The sequence below is a fragment of the Grampus griseus genome, assembly GCF_964374135.1.
Source record: "Grampus griseus genome assembly, chromosome: 9".
NCBI classification, from domain to species: domain Eukaryota; kingdom Metazoa; phylum Chordata; class Mammalia; order Artiodactyla; family Delphinidae; genus Grampus; species Grampus griseus.
Genome location: NC_139003.1, coordinates 8690558 through 8704469, shown reverse-complemented (window position 1 = coordinate 8704469; position 13912 = coordinate 8690558). Strand labels below are relative to the sequence as shown.

Below are 13912 nucleotides of genomic sequence, written 5' to 3'. Positions count from 1 at the left end.
TAAGTACTTATTTTAAGTAAAGAACTATTTAGAAATGGAAGACAGAAGGAGAAAGAATGTTTCCTGAGCCCCTTGCAGATGTACCAAATACTAAGAGAGGAAGTTCATAACAGAAGGCTCAACTGTGTGACTCTGGACTCTGATTTCTAAATATTCCGTATTCACTCGTGACACCATATGCACACACATGACACAGTTGCTAACATGTTGTATGATTTGGTCCATCTCATTTCTCTTCTATGCTATCAGCTCCTTGAAGGCAGAGGCCATGCCCCACATATACAGCAGCACCTGTAATGTAAGAGGTGCTCCAGGAATGTTTGAATTCAGCACTGTGGCTCCTTGAACACAGAATATCTCCTGCTCAAGGATAGGTATCTTTTCATACAGTAGGCTGTGTGCTTCTGTATGGCCTGGCTTTGTGGACTCTTACTGAAAAGGACTCAAGGAAGACAGGAACCATTATGTCGCAGATGTCTCTGAATTACAGAAATCAAAAGCTATAGTGAAATACCTAGATGTTTACTTTTTCTTTCTTATGTTGTTAGTTTTGCTTTCTCCCTGAATGTCCAGAGTCAAAATGATTGATCACCATATTCTAGCACTACTTCCCAGTATAAATCCACCCAGAGAGATTTAGAACAAATAGAAATTATCTGGAGAGACCAGAATAACACGTAAAACAAATACACATACAAATATTGACCACATCTGAGAAATTCCCCATTAGATTCTGTTATGTTTAATGATTCATTTCTAATGCTTAAACACATAAAAATATAAGGATGAAGGCCTCCCTTCTGGCATTCACTGAGCAAACCCAACCTCTTGGTGGTTTTCCACATAACAGGAACCATTATAATTAAAAGAATAGAATCTTAAACATAGTGATTAATAGACATTTACTAATTTAATTTGGTCTAATTTAGGACTCCAAGATACTCTCATCTGTTTTAAACTGTGTTTATTAAAATATAAAAGAACAAAGGAATCCAATATGCAATAACTAATTTACCTTAATAGATTTGCTTAAATATGATAAAAGTAGACTTCGGATGTTTTTGACAATTTAGCTAAGAATCTGTGCAAATTAAGGAGAACAGATGTGAAACCCAAAATTTTATATAGTCTCACTCTTATATAGTCCAAAGAAAATATTTATGTTTCAAAGATTTTCATTTTTTCCCATACATGGAGCACACTAATATTTGGTTTAACAAAGGGAAATCATTCTGTATTATATATACCCTATTCATTTACTGTTGAAGTATAGTTGATTTACAATACTGTGTTAGCTTCAGGTGTACAAGAAAGTGATTCAAATATAGATTCTTTTTTAGATTATTTTCCCATTATAGGTTGTTACAAGATATTGGATATAGTTCCCTGTGCTATACAGTTAATCCTTACTGTTTAACTATTTTATGTGTAGTATTGTGTGTCTGTTAATCCCATACTCCTAATTTATCCCTCCCCTCCCTTTCCCTTTTGGTAACCATAATTTTATTTTCTATGTCTGTGAGTCTATTTCTGTTTGGTAAATAAGTTCATTTGTATTATTTTTTAGATTCCACATATAAGTGATATCATATGATATTTGTCTTTTCTCTGACTTACTTCACTTAGTATGATCATCTCTAGGTTCATCCATGTTACTGCAAATGGCATCATTTCATTCTTTTTTATGAATGAGTAACATTCCATTTTATATATGTACCACATCTTCTTTATCCATTCATCTGTCAATGGACACTTAGGTTGCTTCCATGCCTTAGCTATTGTAAATAGTGCTGCAATGAACATTGGGGTGCATGTATCTTTTGGAATTAGAGTTTTTGTCTTTTCCAGATAAATGCCCAGAAGTGGGATTGCTGGATCATATCGTACTTCAAATTTTAGTTTTTTAAGGAACCTCCAAGACTCTTTTCCATAGTAGCTGTACCAATTTACATTTCCACCAACAGTGTAGAAGGGTTCCATTTTCTCCACACCCTCTCCAGCATTCATTGTTTGCAGACTTTTTGATGATGGCCATTCTGACTGGTGTTGTTTTGATTTGCATTTCTCTAATAATTAGAAATGTTGAGCATCTTTTCATGTGCCTATTGGCCCTCTATATGTATTCTTTGGAAAAATGTCTATTTAGGTCTTCTGCCCATTTTTAGATTGGGTTGTTTTTTTGATATTGAGTTGTATGAGCTGTTTGTATATTTTGGAAACTAAGCCCTTGTTGGTTGCATCATTTGCAGTTATTTTCTCCCAGTCCCTAGGTTGTCTTTTCATTTTGTTTATGGTTTCCTTTGCTGTGCAAAAGCTGATAAGTTTGATTAGGTCCCATTTGTTTATTTTTGCTTTTATTTCTTTTGGCTTGGGAGACTGATCTAAGAAAATATCGCTATGATTTATGTCAGAGAATGTTTTGCCTATGCTCTCTTCTTGGAGTTTTATGGTGTCTTGTCTTATATTTAAGTCTTTAAGCCATTTTGAGTTTATTTTTGTGTATGGTGGGAGGAAGTAGTTAACTTCATTGATTTACATGCAGCTGTCCAGATTTCCCAACACCACTTGCTGAAGAGACTGTCTTTTCTCCATTGTATATTCTTGCCTCCGATGTCAAAGATTAATTGACTGTAGGTGTTTGGGTTTATTTCATTGATCTATATATCTGTTTTTATGCCAATACCATGCTGTGTTGATTACTTTAGCTTTGTAGTATTGTCTGAAGTCTGGAAGGATTATGCCCCCAGCTTTTTTCTTTTCCCTCAGGATTGCTTTGGCAATTCTGGGTCTTTTGTGTTTCCGAATAAATTTTAGGATTATTGTTCTAGTTTTGTGAAAAAAATGTCATGGTTAATTTGATAGGGATCACATTATATCTGTGGATTGCTTTGGGTAGTTTGGCCATTTTAACAATATTCTTCCAGTCCAAGAGCATGGGATATCTTTCCATCTCTTTGAGTCATCTTCAATTTCCTTTACCTTGGAGGTGAAAGTCTTATACACTGAAAACTATATCTACCCTATTCTTATCAACAGCATGAGCACTGAAGAATGAAAGTCCTATTTTACTTCTTTTTTGAAATAGCTTGGTTGCAAAAATGTAGGAGATAACGAAAATCTAGAAGAATAAAACACTAATAACATGTTGTTGTTCACACACACACACACGTGTGTGCTACTTCTAAATAATAAGTTCTGTAGTCCAGGATGAAGGTAAGTTATTTGGTTGAAAAGTCATCTTGGAAAATATTGTTCTTTGGTGATGAATTCAAAATAAATTCGATAAGTTAGAGACTATTCAATATATTATTCACCCTCTCGCATTTTTTCCCTCTAAGTTGTGATTAATTTTTAAGTCTCATTAGTTATTGACTATGACTTGTAAAAATTAGTCAAACTCTGAGTAACCTTGAATTTGCAGAGTGGGTTATCTCTCTGTGAAAATATTTTCCAAGTTGCAACATCAACTTTCATAAAACATTCCACTACATTTATTTCTATTTAGAACAGAGGTCACTGACTGGTGAATATATATTTATGCATTACCTTTAACTAGGAATAAGTGCTAAAAAGAAAAAAAAATGCTGAAAGGGTCAAATGGATAACATCTGTTCACTCTGAGAATAATTTTCATTTTAACTTTCATATCTACTACCCTGGCAAAGGTGGACCTAGAGATGATTTTGTACACCTAAATTGTTTCTAGCTTTATTGAGGTGTGATTGACAAATTAAAACTGTATATATTTAGGTTGTACAGTGTGGCTTTTTAAAAGATGTACAATGTGATGTTTTAATATACATGTACATTGTGACAGGATTACCACAAACAAGTTAATTAATACATGTATCACCTCACATAGTTATCTTTTGTGTGTGTGGTGAGGACACTTAAGATCTCTCTCTTATTTTATTTTGTATTTAAGTATACTATGCAGTATTGTTAACTATAATCACCGTGCTGTGTATTAGATACCCTAGAAGTTTTTCACCTCCTGACTGTGAAAGTTGGTACTCTTTGACCAATATTCAACAAGCCCCTGGCAACCACCATTCTACTCTTTGATTCTATATGACTTCTGGTCTTTTAAGATTCTACATATAAGTGAGGTCATCCAGTATTTGTCTTTTTTGTCTATTTCATTTAGCATAACATCCTCCAAGTTCAAATGATTTTGATCAAAACAGTGAGAAAATATTTTATATCATACTCAATACCTACTGAAACAAAGTTTTATGAAATAAAATTCACCATGTGCTCTCATAATTTTGATATTTTCTAACTTTTTTCTTTTCCATTAAAAAAAAATCGCCATGACCCACTAAATGATTTCATGACCTAAAAACAAGCTGCAACCCATAATTAGGAAAACACTGACCTACAGATTGGTCTTCTCATTTGGAAAGTTGGAATTTTTTAAAGTTCTAATTGCCTGAGGGTATGCACTCCATGAATCGATATTAGGAAACTAAATGTATCTTCCAGAAACAATATTATAATACTGTAATAGTGGTAAAAAAAATGTCCATGTGTATTACTGTCTGATACATCGCCAAACAACAGAAAAGCGCACACACACACACACACACACACACACAACCTGCCTACCATTTGAAATAAGTTTTTTATTGCAAACTGCCTCAGTTTTATGCCACTAAATTACAGACAGATGTTTAGAATCATACTCTAAAATTTTTGTCTGCGCATATCAGTAAGGTCATAAAACGTGGTTCAGCATTTATATGGTGGAAGGAAAGTGATTTTTGTTAACGACCTTTCTCACCTATTGGAAAAGAAAAATCAATTTCTGTCCACGTAAACAAAGCCTTTTAGAAGAGCCATTCAGAATATGCCTTCCTCCTAAATCAACTGTTTGCGAAGCTGAATTATTCAAACCTCCTCATTCTGTTCATCTAGACATTGCTTCAATTATAGAATGACTTCTCAGCATCCACACTGCTTCAGAAACCTGTACTCAGCAAACATCATCTTTGGATTTCTGTCTCCAATGGGAATCTTTCCGGGGGTCTCTTTTTATTTCTGTTTTGTAGTACAATTTCCTTTGTAAACCTTTGATAAACTTCCACTTGGGTGCTTTAAGGGAAGTTATCTTAGTCCAGTCAAGCTGCCATAACCAAATACCATAGACTTCATGGCTCAGATACACACACTTATTTCTCAGAGTTCTGGAGGCTGGAAGCCTGAGATCAGGGTGCCAGCCTGTTTGAGCTCTGGTGAGGGTCCTCTTCCTGGTTGCAGACTTCTTGCTGTGTCCTCACATGGTGGAAGGGGTGAGGGAGCCTGTGAGGTCTTCTTTATAAGAACACGAATCCCATTCATGAAGGCTCCACCCTCATGACCTAGCACCTACCAAAGGCCCCACCTACTAATACCATACTGGGCATTAAAATTTCAATGTGTGAATTTTGGGGGACACACACATTCAGACCATAGCCTAAGGAGTAGACATTTTCTTGGCTTTGTGTGTAGCTGGGGAACTTGCTGGCAGATACTGGCAAGTTCCCAGTTCAGTCTCAGCAAATTTATTTCCCTGGGACTACTCCTGGCACTGTCTATCCTAAGCAATTAGGATATCTCCTCTCTTGATTTTATGAACGTTTGAAAAAGTAGTTAATATATTAATATTTGGAAGAATTAATTCACACCAATTTCAAAGTTCAGTGATAACTTGTATCATGAGATTTCTTTTTCCTCACATAAGAAAAACTGGTTTCGTTTATAATACTATTTTTTATGTTTTAATTATTTATTGAGAATTGATTTTCAGCTCTGTGATTTCAAACTGCAGATTATTTTCTAGATTTCTTAGATTTCTGTAACTCAAAAAATAAGTAGGGGCTTCCCTGGTGGCGCAGTCGTTGAGAGTCCGCCTGCCGATGCAGGGGACACGGGTTCGTGCCCCGGTCCGGGAAGATCCCACATGCCGCGGAGCGGCTGGGCCCGTGAGCCATGGCCGCTGAGCCTGCGCATCCAGAGCCTATGCTCCGCAACGGGAGAGGCCACAACAGTGAGAGGCCTGCGTACCGCAAAAATAATAATAATAATAATAATAATGGTTAGGCATTACTTCACATTTGTCAAGTACTTTGTTTTACAGTAATTGAAAACAAGTAAATATTTTAAATGAAGAGGTGATTTTAAAGAGTATATCCTTATGTGGAATACTATTATGTTATGAGAAATCATGTTTCTCAAAAATATTTAATACCATTGGAAAATATAATACAGTAAATAAAAGTGTTTACAAAAATTTATATAGATTATGACCCCAATATTATTGTAAATATACAGATAGTTAGAAAAGAGATCTGAATGAAATAAAATCTGGATAATGCTAACTAATTATCTCTAACTGGTAGGTTGTCAGTCCATTACTAATTTCTTAATACATTTTCCATAATATCCAGATTTTCCAAAACAGACACCAAGCATAAATAATTGGGGGTGAAATGATATTCCTAAAAAGTATAATGCTTAACAACATTATGAATGGAAATTACATAGAGTAGGTTATATCGATTTTAAAAGTCTAGTTTCCCTACTTAAACAGAAGCATATATATAACATCAGTGTTTTAAAAGTGTGTCCTTAAACAATGGGCTTCAACTTAATTTCCTTAATGGCATTTACATAACAAATGGAACATTTTATGTTGGGTCTATGAGCTTTTATTTGAAAATATACATAACTAATTTTAAACCTTTTTTTTTTTTTTCAGGATAAAGGGAGGGAGGGAGGAAGGGAGGGGGAGCTAGATGAATTCATATATAAAAGCATTTTCCCTTAAAACTGTTGCTAGCTATCAGGGGAAAACAGATTTTATTTTTCTCTCTTAATAGTGAGTCCATGGATACAAATCTCTCTATTTCCAAATAGTCTACATATCCTTCTACCAAAAAAGTATCTAAAAATTGATTTTAGAAGTTTTTCCTTTTTGATGGTCTTCTAGATATGCAAAGTGTTCAAGGAAAACTCAGAAATGCATCATTTTAGAATTCTGAGAACAAAACCTGGCTTTGGATTCTTAGGGGAGATGATGGAGCCTGAGGAAGGCTGATTCATGGAGCACCGTGATCATTTTATTTAGGAGCCTAGATGGGTGCTAGGATAGCGTAGCTCCTCTTGTTTAGCAACAGCCAAAAGTGAGATGCACATAGAGATACAGATCTACAGATATAAATAGAGATAACCTTGGATATACCTACAACACAGATTGCTGATCTTATTCTCCCAAATTCACAAATAGACTTGCTGTAAGAGTCACATGGTGCCAAGTAAAAAGCATCTGAGTGAACAGTGTGTTGCTCCTGGGTAGTGTCACCTAACTGACTTTTTATTTTATTTCAATTCCCAAAGTGGCTGTGCTATCATCATGCCAGCTGAGTGGAAATCTACCTTCAATTATACTTCATTGCATGCTGGTGCATTTCCACATCAATAGAAGCATTATATACCAACATGAAAGAAAAAAGAGACTGGGGGGAACATTTTGTGATATGATGCATTGACTTATTCTTTAGGAAGCAAAGGGGACATTTTAATTTATAATCACACAGCAGGATACCATACCCACTCTAGCTTCTACAAGGTATGGGGGCCTTTTAAAATATGCCTTGCTTTTTTCAGGCAAGATGAATATAACATGATTGTGTGTGTGTATAATAATTTTTAAAAGTTGCAAGGAGAGGATGAAATTTAGTAAACTTAGGTGGATAAAATGGAGGTTAAAAACTCCCAATAGGGACCGGGTCATGTTTTAAAAGCTTTAATTGACTGTACAAATGAACTAATCAAAGAGAAAAAAATCAGACATCACTACTACAAACCAGGAGAATAAAAATGAATTATGCAAGAACAGCAAAGGACACAGCTCAGGAGTCCCAAACTTAATATACGGATGCATTGACTTTATGCTTCATATGAGTTTAAGAACTGAAACTTCTCTGACAGATGAGTAATTGGTACATTTAAACAATATAGATTTATATAATAGATGATAAGTCACCCGTATTAGTCAGGGTTCTCCAGTGAAAACCAACAGGATGTATAGAGAGAGAGGAAGAGATTTGTTAGAAAGGATGGGCTTACACAATTCTGGAGGCCGAGAGGTCAAAAGCTGGAAACCCAGGAGACCCCGGGGTGTAATTTCACTCCGAGTCCAACGGTCTGAGAACCAGGAAAACTGATGGTATGAGATCTAATCTGAAAGCTGGCAGGCTCAAGACCAAAGGAACACCAGTGTTTCAGCCTGAGTCTGAAGCCAGGAAAAGACTCGTGTCCCAGCTTGAAGACCACCAGGCAGAGAGAAGGAATTCCCTGTTACTCTGCCTTCTAGTTCCATTCAGGCCTTCAGCATATTGGATGAGGCTCACCCACGTCTGGGAGATCAGTCTGCTTTACTACGGCTAAGATTCAAATGTAACTTGCACCCAGAAACACCTTCACAGACACACACCAGAATAATGTTGAACCAATCATCTGGGCACCCTGTGGCCAAGTCAGGTTGACGCATGAAATTAACTGTCACATCACAGATATTTTTACCATTGAGTATATACTTTTGTTTTAAATAGTTAACAAAATAAAAATAGTGTTGGCATAGAAAAATCAAGAGATTTACCTTCGTAATCTGAAATAATGCAAACTCATTGAATTGGAACCTCTCCCCCAAACCCTCATGATGAGAATTACCCTGGGTAATTAACTCAACCAGGAAACTCCGACTGTGAAATAGTACCATTGGACTATCATCTTCCTTTCTTTTTCGTTGATGAATTTAAGCAATTTGAGCAATGAGAATTTAGGCTCATTGGGTTATCTATGACTTCATTATAATTAGTTGTGGAAATGAGTCTCTTCAGGAGAGGTTTCCTGCTGATTCAGGAGAGCTACTTGGGAACCTCTGAAATTAAATTGGGATCAGCCTAAAGAATGATTCCTCTGGATGCTCTCTGAGATGTTTACCACAAGTATTTCTTAGTCTCTTCCCTTTGTTTATAAAAGCTCTTAACAAGAAAATTTGTCGGGAAGCCACACAATACTGCTTAGAAAGTATTACCTCTGGTAACATTGTATCAGGAAATAATTGTGTGTATGGACGCATCTTTGATCATAATTCAATTTTACGATGTATTTTAGTCTGACACATTTCCCTTGAGGCCTTTCTAACCTAAGCACAGACCCTAATTCTGATAACTGAATTCCTATAGTTATTTCTGAGTCCCCTTTCTTCTCCAGGCACTGCCTTTTTTCTCTCACTCCTTAAGATCTATTTTTTACAAGGAAAGGGCTGCCTAGGTCTTTGCTGTAGCACTTATTAGCATCTGATATTTTCTGCAAGATGCTGCCGATCTGCCAGTCATTCTTCTAGTACCTCTAGTCTTTCTGGGATCATTGCAGAGATCGAATCCCTGTTGCTGAACCTCTGTCCACAGGCTGAGATTTTGCTATCCCTAGACATTTCACCATGCTGCCAGTGCCCTGCCAGGATCCTGGAGTACTGCTCACCTCTGATTTCCCAGCAGTCTTCCTCCCCCTCATTCAAATTCCCTGTTATTTTATCTTTAATCCTGACATTGCTGACTTGAGTCTAGACTGCAACCCACTATTGCCTATAAATATCACCTACCCCTTTGGACATGAGTTTCAACCGTCTCCCAACCTGAAATGCCTCTTTCAGTTCCTGTGCAGACCTATGCCAAATCTCCACCTCCCTCCTTCATCAAACGCCTACTGCTTCTTGGCGTACAGATATGACACAGTTTATTGAGAGACGTGGGGAGAACTATAATCAGAGTAGTAAAGTACTGATACAAACAGTGCCGCAAGTTCTTAGCTTTGGGCATAGATGGTTGGCTGACACCGTAGCGCCAAGATTCCAGTAGAGAGAAGCCTTCACTTTTTTTTCTTTTTAATGTTGAGCCTTCTTTTTTAATTAATTTATTTTTCAATTTTTTTTTTTTATTTTTGTCTGTGTTGGGTCTTCGTTTCTGTGCAAGGGCTTACTCTAGTTGGGCCAAGCGGGGGCCACTCTTCATCACGGTGCGCGGGCCTCTCACTATCGAGGCCTCTCTTGTTGCGGAGCACAGGCTCCAGACGCGCAGGCTCAGTAGTTGTGGCTCACAGGCCTAGTTGCTCCGCGGCATGTGGGATCTTCCCAGACCAGGGCCTGAATCCGTGTCCCCTGCATTGGCAGGCAGATTCTCAACCACTGCACCACCAGGGAAGCCCGGAGCCTTCACTTTTAATGCTTCATGTCATGATGGGGGAAGGAGTCAAAACAAGCTGCCTTATTAGAAAAGGGAGGCCCCCTGGAGCACAGTGGCTGCTATCAGTCTGCTTCTCTGCTGTGCTGACTCAGATCTGCTGATCCAGCTCTGCTATGGAATTAAAAGTCTGGAAGAAATGAGACTCCAGGGTCATCCAGATGTGTCTCTCATCTACTCCTGGGATTGCAGTGATGACTATGATGCTTGCTAATGGCTACTGAATGCTTACACCATGCCTGTCACTGTGCTAAGTCCTACACAATTAATTAACTTGCTTAAGGCTTCAGTTGACTTGTGAGTTAGGTACAATTGTGAAACCTTCTTTCTAATTTATATCAATGGTAAAATCGTTCTTGTAGTATCCAAGTTCAAAGCCTTTAGAAAATTCCAGTTTTGTTCTTCATCTCTGCCTGGCACACGTAATGATGTAGCAAGTGCCCGGAGTTCTTTGGAAGTGCTTTCTCCATCTGTTCCTTTTCCTAGTTCAAAAAGCCATCATTTAAAAAGATAATAAAGGCCATCTTACTTGCCAGAATGAGTGTTTCTTTTCAATCACTGTCCTGTTTTTATGGCATAGCAGTTATAAGCATATATCTCTCGAACCAGATTTCCCAGTGGCTAATACTGATTGAGGTCTTTCTGTATTTCAGTCATTGTTTAAAGATAATGTGCACAGAGTGTTAAATCATTGAATTCAATAACTCCTTGGTATAAAGGCTATTATCATCTGCATTAAATAGATGAAGAAACAGAGGCATAGAGATAGAATAACTCACCTAGACCACTCCAGCTAGTAGTTAGAAAAGTTTGAAAAAGAGTCCAGAAAATATCTGAGTCTGAAGTCAGCACTTTGGGCCATTCTACTACACAGCCTCTCATATGAATTCCACACACTGGCTTTCATTCATCGAGGATCAGGCATTGTTGAATATGACACCTACGATATATGTGTTGAATGCAGCACCTCATACCAATGATGTCCTGATCACGTCTCATTGGGATTCTCCCAGGAGCCTTTTTCATACTCTCCCTATTGTTTCTCATTTCTCTCTCTCACATTATCCAAGTTTATGTTTCTAAAATGCAAGGAAAATACTTTGATATTTTCTCCATTGCCTATAAGTCCTAATTTCATGAGTATGCCCAAATGAGCCCAGCTGGAGTTATTTGGGGTCATTTTTCCTGCTTTACACCATAAACTCTGACTGCTTTCCACTCTCTGCCAAGAATCCCATCCTCTAAATGCTACCCCAGCAAACTCCTACTCATCCTTCAAGATTCAGTTTTCGTAACATTTAGTAATAACTCAGTACCGTTTCCTCTCTCAAACCCCAGAGGATAATCTACCATCCTCTGGTACACATGGCTCCCCACATCTTGGATAATAACAGTCGTTCTTTGCTCCGTCTTAAATTGTAAACTCCTCCACTCTCACGTCTCACTCATCTCTGGATTCCTAGAATTTATCACAACACTTGGCAGAGAATAGGTGATCAATGTTTTCATCTTTGCTTTTTTTGTTGGAGCTACGCTTGGGCAGTGGCAGTGTCCTGGTTCTTCTCTCTGCTTCCCACCTCTCCACAAGTCCACTCCATACATCCCCTCCTGATGAAAATTCCAAAGTGAGTGCTTCCACTGTGTCATCATATTCTCATTGGAAAAATCTTCCATGAAGCCCTCAATTTTTAAGATGAAGTCCCATGTGTTTTCCACAAAAGCCTGAACACTCATCCCATGGTGATCTCAAATCCTTCTAAAATTTTAAGCTACTTTTATTGTTTTCACTAGTTTGAAATCATATATTATGTAGTTCAGATGTTTGACTACCCTGGTTGAAAAGGCTTAATCTCCTAAAGCTTTCAGAGGACAGAAATCCTGTTCTTACTTCTGTCTCTGAGATGAGCACAGTCTTATACGTGGCATGTTTCCCAATATCCAGTTGATTGATTTTTTTAATGAACTGATACCAAGATGTTATAAATGTAACTTTATAATTCTGTTGTCTTCATCAATTTATATGAACCAAATTCGTTGTGAAATGAGAGTAGCAAGCATCTCAAGGAAATAATTGCTTAACTGTAGGAGGCTAATGTGTGTGAAATTGATCAGGACGTGAATTTTGATGTGATACTTTTATAGCAGGAAGAGTTGTTTTTTAGCGTATTGAAGCCTAGAGCTGTACTGAGTAAACTCTTATATGAATAAAAGAAAAGTATATCTACGCGTTTGCCGAAAAATGTATTCCCAGGAGCGTGACATGAAGTAAAACCTTGAAATTAGTCATATTCCCTTTGTATTTATTATTTCCACATAGACTACAAAAAGGTAGAAATGTGCGTGATTAAAATTAATTTAGCTCTATTCTTCAGTCTTAGGAATGCATTTGACATGATAATGCCAGGGAAAAATAAGGAAATCAATGTTTTTACAACCTTCTACTTAAGGTCCCTGATCTCCAGTCAGTTCTACACTTACTTAAAACGACTTTGCATTTGTTGTAGGAGCCTAGTCTGACTTTCTTTGTCAAGGGAAGTGATGTCTTGGGTGATCAAATTGTGTTGTCTCTGACTTCTATTTGGTAACTCCAGTCAATAACCCTTTCTCTACTGGATAACTTAATAAAACCTGAACTTCAGAGTAACTTCATAGGAGACACTATACATGATGTGGAGGAATAAATAGCACCTCCACCATCCTTCCATCCCAATCCCAGAACAGGCACCTATTTTTCCTAGGTTCACATAGGACCATATGGTGCATACTTGCTGCCCTTCTAGCACACTTTATTCACTATGATGGGAAGAACAGAGCGAACAAATTCTCTATCTTTTTCTGTATTCTTTATAATTCAATGCTATAGAGGAAAATGTGAAATCTGGGTTGTCCATGTAGATGCATTGGCAGGTACACTTCTAACCTTTTCTAACCAACGAGCTACGTATTCTGTTTCATGCAGGGTAATCAGCACCATAGGCATACCTAACAAATGGTTCGTTCATTAAAAGCTTGATGAGGGAAATAAAACCCTTGATAGTCTCTATAAGAAATATTGCCCTTAGGAAACTTAAAGAAAAAGAGGGTGTTCTATATCTTTATGTATTTTTGGCCGCCTGGAGCAGTTCTGTAATGCACAGTGCAATTTATTACAAGAACAGCCAATGGGCATCGCTCTTGGGAAAAAAAATACAGATTGTGAGCTCTGTTGCTGTGAATGAGTGGATCTCCAGTAATGAATGCAGATGATAGGTGTGTGAGTGTGTAGGAGTGTGTAGGTGTGTATGCTCTTTAAAAACTTCAATCTTTAATGAAGTTAAAAACCTTAAAATTCACTAATTCTATTTCTAATTGAGTGCTGTAATGTCTCCATTTGCCATGTTTGAATGGTTCAGAATAGAATAGATTTAATCAGGAAGATGATGTGACATTAAAGTCAGAATTATAGCTCTTCCTGAACTTTTCTAAAGTGCTTGCTTTCTTCCATTCCCTTTTCTCACACATTTGAGCATTTACCAAAATAATAATAATAACAGTTCCTAGCTTTTCTGGTTCCCTATTTTCCCCTTAATGAAACCATGGATATTAATACAGGGAGGTGGGGAGAAGAAATCTTAAGGGACAGAACT

General features: G+C 37.3%; 1 protein-coding gene across 1 annotated transcript in view; it reads left to right on the top strand.

The window, feature by feature from the left end:
- CNTNAP2 (contactin associated protein 2) overlaps positions 1–13912 on the top strand; it is a gene marked incomplete at both ends in the record, with an annotated part of 2009686 nt that overhangs the window by 899990 nt on the left and 1095784 nt on the right. The window lies entirely within an intron of this gene.